This window comes from Thalia democratica, unplaced genomic scaffold, assembly GCF_965202585.1.
Source record: "Thalia democratica unplaced genomic scaffold, ktThaDemo2.hap1.1 HAP1_SCAFFOLD_1595, whole genome shotgun sequence".
Classification (NCBI taxonomy): Eukaryota; Metazoa; Chordata; class Thaliacea; order Salpida; family Salpidae; genus Thalia; species Thalia democratica.
The window spans coordinates 1-10000 of NW_028140429.1; the positions used below are offsets into that span (position 1 = coordinate 1).

Consider the following 10000-nt stretch of genomic DNA (forward strand, 5'->3'; position numbering starts at 1 on the left):
AATTGCAAGTCCCTATCCCTAGCACGACCGGGGTTCAACGGATTACCCGGACCTTTCGGCCTAGGGAACACACGATGATCCGGTCAGTGTAGCGCGCGTGCGGCCCCGAACATCTAAGGGCATCACAGACCTGTTATTGCTCAATCTCGTGTGGCTAAACGCCACTAGTCCCTCTAAGAAGTTGTCTCCGACCCAATGGGTCGAGCAGCTATTTAGCAAGTAAGAGTCTCGTTCGTTATCGGAATTAACCAGACAAATCGCTCCACCAACTAAGAACGGCCATGCACCACCACCCACAGAATCAAGAAAGAGCTCTCAATCTGTCAATCCTCGCTGTGTCCGGGCCGGGTGAGATTTCCCGTGTTGAGTCAAATTAAGCCGCAGGCTCCACTCCTGGTGGTGCCCTTCCGTCAATTCCTTTAAGTTTCAGCTTTGCAACCATACTTCCCCCGGAACCCAAAGACTTTGGTTTCCCGGAAGCTGCCGGACAGTTCTTAAGTTCGACACTGCCCGATCGCTAGTCGGCATCGTTTAAGGTCAGAACTAGGACGGTATCTGATCGTCTTCGAACCTCTGACTTTCGCTCTTGATTAAAGAAAACATTCTTGGCAAATGCTTTCGCAGTCGTTCGTCTTGCGCCGATCCAAGAATTTCACCTCTAACGGCACAGTACGGATGCCCCCGTCCGTTCCTATTAATCATTACCTCGTGCTCCGAAAACCAACAAAATAGAACCGAGGTCCTATTCCATTATTCCATGCAACATTATACAAGCGTAAAGCCTGCTTTGAACACTCTAATTTTTTCAAGGTAAACTTGCCGGACCACCGCAACACTCAGTTAAGAGCACCGCGAAGGCACCGACCAACAAGAACAACGAGGCCAGTGCTAGCCTTTCGACCGACCAACCTCGCCGTCCCTATATCCAACTACGAGCTTTTCAACCGCAACAACTTAAATATACACTTTTGGAGCTGGAATTACCGCGGCTGCTGGCACCAGACTTGCCCTCCAATGGATACTCGTTAAAAAGTTTAAAGTGTACTCATTCCAATTGCAGGACCTCGTACGAGGTCTGCATTGTTATTTTTCGTCACTACCTCCCCGAGCCGGGAATGGGTAATTTGCGCGCCTGCTGCCTTCCTTGGATGTGGTAGCCGTTTCTCAGGCTCCCTCTCCGGAATCGAACCCTGATTCTCCGTCACCCGTTACAACCTCGGTAGGCCGATACCGTACCGAAGATTTGATAGGGCAGTTGCTTTAATGAGATGTCGCCAGCACTAGGCCGTGCGATCCGCAAGCTTATCCAGAGTCACCATTGTAACGACCCGAAAGCCGGTTAGTTTTGGTCTGATAAATGCGCGCCTCACGTCAGTTCGGCGCTTTACGCATGTATTAGCTCTAGAATTGCCACAGTTATCCATGTAAAAGCGTACAATCAAATGAACCATAACTGATTTAATGAGCCATTCGCAGTTTCACTGTACGTGAGCTCGTACTTACACTTGCATGGCTTAATCTTTGAGACAAGCATATGACTACTGGCAGGATCAACCAGATAACTATCCGAGGGCGTTTAAACCCGTTGCTCGACTGAGCGTTTTTACTGTATAAATACAGACCTTTTCTATCACTCGGCTTAAAAGCCTTGCGAACGTTACTGAAAGTCGGCGCCGGCCTTTTGCTGTTTAAAGCGCCAGCCCGCGTCGACTGCAGCATGCAGCTATACAACTGACTGTTCTTTCTCCCGACCAACCGTTTGCCTTCTGCCGGTTAACTCGTCAGCAGCAACACGCCATCTGTCTGCTGCAGTTACCCGCCTCGAGCCGTGCCTGCCTGCGTCGGCTACTCGTCTCGACGACTTCGCAAAGCTATAAGCCTACCGCCGCTGGACGCTTGTAGTTTTTCATACGCTGCTCCAATGCGTTTACATAGCACGTTCGCCGCCGCTGCAATAGCCGCGCCTCGGGTGCTAAACAGTAATGCTTTAAGCCCGCTTTCTCGCCAAGTCGACCGAACGCACAAACACGTCTCTCTCACTAGTGTAAAGTAATGCATACGTGTATGATGCTCAAATGTTGCTGTTGAACTTTTTTTGCCGATTTTTTTCAATTTGTTTGTTTCTTTTCAATTATTTTAATGTTTTAAGCTTATTTATGCTACGTTTAAATGTTTTAATACTTTTTTTATACTTTATTTAATATGTTTAAAAGAAATAAATAAAAAATAATATATATAAACTACTTTTTTTAATGTTTTAAATATGTTTGTTTATTATAAATAAACTTTATTTGTATTATTTTTTATTTAAACTTACTTTTTAAATCTTTATACTTGTTTTATCGTTTTAAGCACATTGCGATAAATATAATAAACAAAAAATTGAATGAAAATAATAATAATAATAAAAAAAAAAAAAAAACATAAGCTTATTTTATATGTTTCATTTTATTTTTATTTAAACTTACCTTTCAAACCTTAATACTCGTTTTATTTTTTTAAGCAGATCGCGATAAATATAATAAACAAACAATTAAATAAAAATAAATAAAAATAAAATAAAAAAATCAAACAAAAGCTTATTTTATATGTTTCATTTTATCTTTATTTAAACTTCCTTTTAAACCTTTATAGTTGTTTTATTTTTTAAGCACATCGCGATAGATATAATAAACAAACAATGAAATAAAAATAATAATAATAATAATAATAAATCATAAGCTTATTTTGTATGTTTCATTTTATTTTATTTAAAACTTACAATTTAAACCTTTGTATTTGTTCTATTCTTTTAAGCACATCGCGATAAATATAATAAGCAAACAATTAAATAAAAATAAAATAAAAAAATCAAACATAAGCTTATTTTATATGTTTCATTTTATATTTATTTAAACTTACTTTTTAAACCTTTATAGTTGTTTTATTTTTCAAGCACATCGCGATAGATATAATAAACAAACAATGAAATAAAAATAATAAAAATGATAATAAAAAATCATAAGCTTATTTTGTATGTTTCATTTTATTTTATTTAAAACTTACATTTTTATTTATTTAAACCTTTGTATTTGTTCTATTCTTTTAAGCACATCGCGATAAATATGTTAAGCAAACAATTAAATAAAAATAATAATAATAATAAAAAAATCATAAATTTATTTTATATGTTTCATTTTATTTTTATTTAAACTTACTTTTTAAATCTTTATAGTTGTTTTATTTTTTAAGCACATGGCGATAAATATAATAAGCAAACAATTAAATAAAGATAATAACAAATAAATAAAACAATACGGCTAAACTATAAAAAGAAAACTAAATAACTGATAAATACTTGTAAATCATTATTTGAAAAATTTATTTTGAAACACAACACGATTGATTTATAAATAATAATATATTTTTAATTTGTGTAGTTCATTTAAAGTAGTCTCCCTTTTTGCTTCTGGTTTTATTAGAGTTATATATAACAATAAATTGTGTAGTTCATTTAAAGTAGTCTCCCTTTTTGCTTCTGGTTTTATTAGAGTTATATATAACAATAAATTGTGTAGTTTATTTAAAGTAGTCTCCCTTTTTGCTTCTAGTTTAATTAAAGTTATATAACACATACTATAGTAAGTTAAAAAAACTATAGTAACTTTATAAAACTACTTTATAAAATACATTTGTATAATTTAATAACTTTAAAATAACTATCAAGAATAAAATAGAATAGAATAGCTTTAAGTTTAGTATACAATTGGTATGTAAATTGTGTAGTTTATTGAAAGTAGTCTCCTTATTTGCTTCTGGTTTTACTTGAGTTACATAACGTTAAATAAACATACTTAATAAACGTAACCATCAATACTGTCATTTTAATAAAACTAAGTACAAATACATTGAATTAACATAGAACTTTAAAAAGCCTTCGCTAGTATCTGTTGGTAACAGTAAATAACCTATTATGACTCACAATACAAGAGTGCGAAATTTATTTTTCATTTGATTTTTCAGGTATTTATTTATTTGTGGAAATAAACTTTTTTATTACGTTAGAAACTAATTGAATTTTTCCTCTAACTATGCCTATTATTATATTTAGTATGCTTAAAAGTAATAAAATGAAACGTCGCGATTATATAATAAACAAACAATCAAACAAACAAAGAAATAAAAAAAAATATTTTTTTAAACTTATATTTCAACTATATGTCTTATTTTATTTTCATTTAAACTTACTTTAAACCTCTGTATTTGTTAAATATATTTCAACACAATACGATTAAACTATAAGACAAACAACAAATAAAATAATCACATTAATAAATACACTAAGCAAATAGCTAGAATAAATATAAATAGTTCAATATATACAATATATTTCTTCCATTTTTAAGTTACTTGTTAAACATATTTATTTAAAAATGTTTCTTTAGAATATAAAACTAACAGTTGTACAAATAAAGAAATTAAAAAGCCAAAACACATAACACTAACTTTTCATAAATTAGATATGCAAATATGAACAAAATAATAACTAAATTGTAAAGCTTTTGTAAACTGTGAACTTATAAACTTATAATAATAATTGCATATTCACTATTCACAATAGCTTTTTATTTAGTACACAACTGGTCTGTAAATTGTGTAGTTTATTGAAAGTATAATCCCGTTTTGCTTCTGGTTTAAATTAAGTTATACAACACATACTAAAGTAAATTAAATAAAGTAATTCACTACTATCTATTAAATAAAACCAATTTACAAAATACATTAATTTAAATTAAATTGAACTTTGAACTTATAATAATAATTGCATATTCACTATTCAGAATTTCTTTAAATTTAGTACACAACTGGTCTGTAAATTGTGTTGGTTCTATTCAAGTACTCTCCTTGTTTGTTTTGTTTTAGTTGTATTTATTTTTAGATACTAGCACATTCAATACACATAATAAAGTAAACCAAATAAACTCTATTAATTTAAACTAAGTACAAATACATTAAGTTAATACAAAACTTTTAAAAGCTTTTGCTAGTATCTGTTGGTAACAGTAAATAACTTATTATGACTCACAATACAAAAGTGCAAAATTTATTTTCGTTTGATTTTTCAAGTAGCCACGCTTTTATTTGTTTGTGGACAAAAAGACTTTAAAGTTTTAGTATAAAAAAACTAATTGTATTAATTTTAACTCAGAAAATTGTACTCTACAAGATGGTGCCATTATTTTTTCGATATCTCAAACTGGTCAAACCACTTTTTTAGCGCTCTAATTGGTTTAAACAGCAAATAACGTTATCTGATAGGCTTGAGTTTTTATTTGCTAATAACTAGAATTTACTTTTCTTTTAAGCGTTAAAGAAATGTAAATAAACGAGTAATAAGTATAAATAGGTCAGAAAGAAAAATAGTACAATATATTCAAAAAAGATGAATTCAAAAAGCAAAAGCCTACGGCACGTGGTATTCCCAAGCGGTCACCCATCTAAGTACTAACCACGCCCGACACTGCTTAACTTCCCAGATCGGACGAGATGGGGTGTGCTCAGTGTGGTATGGTCGTAGGCGTTTGAAAGCGTTTACAAGCCTTTATAAACCCTTCGGTTTGTTTAAAAAACCTATTTGCACTTGATTTACAATCGATTTGATATTTTAAAATTATTCCTTATAAAATTTTAACCTGAATTAACTTTTTTTTTGTTTTTTTAATCAACAGTTACTCCCAAACTGTACTAAAACTGTATTGTAACTGTACAAAAGTGTTTGTTTAAATTATTGTTATCTATAAATTACCTAAGACCAGGACAAGTAGAAGTAAAGTTTATTGAATTATTAAATAAATAAAATAAAATCGTAAAATAAAATAATACAATATGTTTACAATTTGTCATTGATCTATCCATTTATGTTATTGCATTACAAATACAAACATTGCATACATTCAAGAGTATTATTCATCAATCTTTTCAATATAATAAGTTTTAAATTTATATTTATTTTTAAATAATTCCTGACATTTTAGATTACCTGAGATTTTTTTTAATTAAATTAATTTTAGTAATTAAATACTTGACGTTCTATTTTGTTTAATTTGATAACTCAACCATGTTTATTTTTTTTTACTAATTTAAAGAACTATTAAACTAAAAGACATTACATACAGCTTCTAAAAGTTTTAAACACCTTAAAAAATATTATTATTTTAAAGATATATTAAAGAACTAAACAGATATTACTCCTAAAAAATCTTGTTAATAATATATAAAAAGTACTCAAAGTCAGACTCGGAAATATATATACTGTTGTATATCTTACTTGAAGTTCACTGTAATTGACACTGAAAAATTGACACTTGAAGTTCACTGAAAAATCAACCTATTTATATAGCAAAATATTTCTTTATCTTTGTCGTGGCGCGGTGGGTCAGTGGTCTTATCAGCTGACTCATAAGCAGAAGGTTGAGAGATCGAATCCCGCTAGTCGTCACGAAACACCACTATCGTTCAATGTTCGGGCTTCAAATTCTTTGAGATTATACTGTACTATTTATCTATCTAACTAATCTATCTAACAAATGTTGTTCAATCTAGGTTGTGGGTACTTGGGTCGAGTAATGCCTTTGACTTACAATCTGTTGTGGATTGACAATATTCCTCTATCTATCAATAAACAAATCTATCTAATAAATGTTGATCAATCTAGGTTGTGGGTACTTGGGTCGAGTAATGCCTTTGACCTACAATCTGTTGTTGATTGTCAACATTCCTCTATCTATCAATAATGATTATATTCAATATTAAATGTTGATTAATTCAGTTGTAAGAAAACCAGTGCGCTGGTTAGGTTGGGTAAGGCCTTCGACTTACAATCTTGGGGATTATCAACGTTCATCACAAGTACAGTAACGATCTCATTGAATTTCCAGTTGGAACATTGGATTGTAGTGGTGGCCTACTTTGTAGGTTTTTTGCCTAGTTTGTTTTTTGCCTAGTAGTGTTTGCCTAGTTTGACAAACTATTGTATATATATTGTATAACTTTATTTGTATTATTTTTTATTTAAATTACTACTTATTATTAAAGAATTAAATTTTCTTAGAAAAAAAAACTATGTATTTGAACTCTCTGTATTTTTTATACAATACGATTAAACTATATAACAGAAAAATAATTAAATAATCAAACTATTGAATAAGCAGTTAATTAGTGTGTTTTTTTATGCTTCTTTCATTTTTAACTTACTTGTTAACCATATTTCTTTTATTAAAGTATAAAACTAACAGTTACTAAAATAAAATAATCATAAAGTCAATACACAAAACACTAACTTTTTATGAAGTAAAGTTATTCAAAGCTTATAATTATGAAGCTTTTGTATAATATTTCAATTACAGTGAACTTTAAGTAAGATAAGTTTTTTTTTTGTAATAACTACAAAATTGGTATTTTAGTTTATTATTAGTAACTAAATATTTATATTTATTATATTTAAAAAAAAACTTCTATACTAACTCTAATTTGCATATTAAAACATACAAATTTTACCAACTAAGTATTTATTTTTATTTTTCTTATTATAATTTTCAAACATAAGCTTGTATACCTTATATACCTATATACCTCATATAGTAGGCTTGACATAACATAACATTATTTAAATCTTTTTGTTTGAAATAAACTCATTTAGTTATTAGTAAATTACAACATAAATGTTTATAACAATAAAACTAAGATTTAGCTTTTGAGTTAGTAAACTTTGATAGTTTTCTTTTAATAGTTTAATAGTCCTTATTCAAACAAAATTGCTATATATTTAATACACATACAAAAGTAAACTAAGTAAACGTAATTCAATAGTTTCTATTAAGTAAAAGTAATTACAAATACATTAAGTTAATACAAAACTTTAAAAAGCTTTTGCTAGTATCTGTTGGTAACAGTAAATAACTTATTATGACTCACAATACAAAAGTGCAAAATTTATTTTCGTTTGATTTTTCAAGTAGCCACGCTTTTATTTGTTTTTGGACAAAAAAACTTTAAAGTTTTAGTATAAAAGACTAATTGTATTAATTTTAACTCAGAAAATTGTACTCTACAAGATGGTGCCATTTTTTTTTCGATATCTCAAACTGGTCAAACCACTTTTTTAGCGCTCTAATTGGTTTAAACAGCAAATAACGTTATCTGATTGGCTTGAGTTTTTATTTGCTAATAACTAGAATTTACTTTTCTTTTAAGCGTTAAAGAAATGTAAATAAACGAGTAATAAGTATAAATAGGTCAGAAAGAAAAATAGTACAAAAAAGATGAATTCAAAAAGCAAAAGCCTACGGCACGTGGTATTCCCAAGCGGTCACCCATCTAAGTACTAACCACGCCCGACACTGCTTAACTTCCCAGATCGGACGAGATGGGGTGTGCTCAGTGTGGTATGGTCGTAGGCGTTTGAGAGCGTTTACAAGCCTTTATAAACCCTTCGGTTTGTTTAAAAAACCTATTTGCACTTGATTTACAATCGATTTGATATTTTAAAATTAATCCTTATAAAATTTTAACTTGATGTAATTATTTTTTTTATTAAAACCTTTTTTTTTTGGTGTTTTAATTACAATTACTCCCTGTAACTTTATTTAAGACTTTGTTTAAAAGATTGTTGACTATATTCTATATTAAATACTATGATTAGAAGTAAGTGATTAAACTAATTAAAAAATAATGTTAAAATAAACATGTTGTGTTTAGTTTGTTTTACTATTTCTCATTGTTCTATTTATAGATTGTATTGTTTTACTTCAAGAATATTTATAGTTAGTTTCTAAAGAATATCTCATACTACATCAGATTTTACGATTAACTTAATTTTAGGTAATAAAATATTTGACGTTTAATTTAATAACTCAACTATGTTTATGTTATAAAATAATAGTATATAATACACATACATTATAATATAATAATATGTATAACTAGTTGTTTTACTTTAAAATGAATAATTAAGTGGAAGAATTAAAAGAACTCACATTTTTGAAGAGAGCGTGGAAAACCAGAATAGTCTTTTAAAACATTTATTAAATTATCGATAAATATAGAATACAATAGAATTAAACATATAAACGTAACTGTGGTTGCTTGGAAACTAAACAAGAAATTTTTTAATAAAAATATAAAATAGTTATTATATAGAATTAAAATAAAATAAAAGTAATATAAATTATACTTTTAAACTAAATAACAATTCACGAGCAATATTAGCGCAATGTCAGAGTATGAGTTTATAATAAAGGAATTGCTTCCTTGGTGTTGATACTTACCTTATTCAAATAGAATACATTTTCAGCAATCAGGCTTGTATTTATCTTAGCGCGCGTAACACAACGTTTGTGGGTTTTGGCACACTTTTGTCGATAGTGGGCGCCCCGCCTCTTAAGTACAGAAATTTCGGGAATTTTCGATTTTTGGAATTCTGACTCGACAGATCGTTTTTGTTTGGTCCAGAGACCCCGTAAAAAATTTTTCAGCCCATTTGAAGCATGATGAAAAAATGTTATTTCGACCCCCTTTTTTTAGGGGTTACGGGGACATCGACCCATTTTTTGGGAATAAAAAACTCCTAGAAAAGGACCACTTTTCTTCTTTTTTCGAATTTCGACTTTTTATTTTTTTGGAAAATTTTTCTATTTTCTTTGTTTGTTCTATTATAAGGTCGAAAATATTTTTTTTGAGCTTCGCAACGCATAAGGACTAACGTAAGGTAAGTTTTAAAAGATTTTTTTTTTCGATAATTTTTTCTATATTTTTTGTTTGGTCCATTACAAGGTTGAAAATATTTTTTTACGGCTTCTAAACGCGTGTAGATTAACCGTAGGTAGGTTATTTCGAAATTTAAATCTTTCAATATTAATAATATTTTAGTAAATTGTTCGATTATGAGGTTTTTATGGCTCTTCAGCACCCAATAAGAACATTAGAAAATAAAACATGAAATAAAAACATCAACTAAAATGAA

The 10000-nt window shown here is 29.5% G+C and overlaps 2 non-coding genes and 1 pseudogene across 2 annotated transcripts; all 3 read right to left on the reverse strand.

Moving 5' to 3' along the window:
* On the reverse strand, positions 1-1561 carry LOC145848674 (small subunit ribosomal RNA; annotated as a pseudogene; the record flags this gene model as incomplete).
* Positions 1562-5440: 3879 nt separating this feature from the next.
* On the reverse strand, positions 5441-5559 carry LOC145848667 (5S ribosomal RNA). Its single transcript, XR_014372103.1, has one exon. It is a non-coding gene; the product is annotated as a 5S ribosomal RNA (ribosomal RNA).
* Positions 5560-8318: 2759 nt separating this feature from the next.
* On the reverse strand, positions 8319-8437 carry LOC145848676 (5S ribosomal RNA). Its single transcript, XR_014372110.1, has one exon. It is a non-coding gene; the product is annotated as a 5S ribosomal RNA (ribosomal RNA).
* Between the last annotated feature and the right edge of the window lie 1563 nt (positions 8438-10000).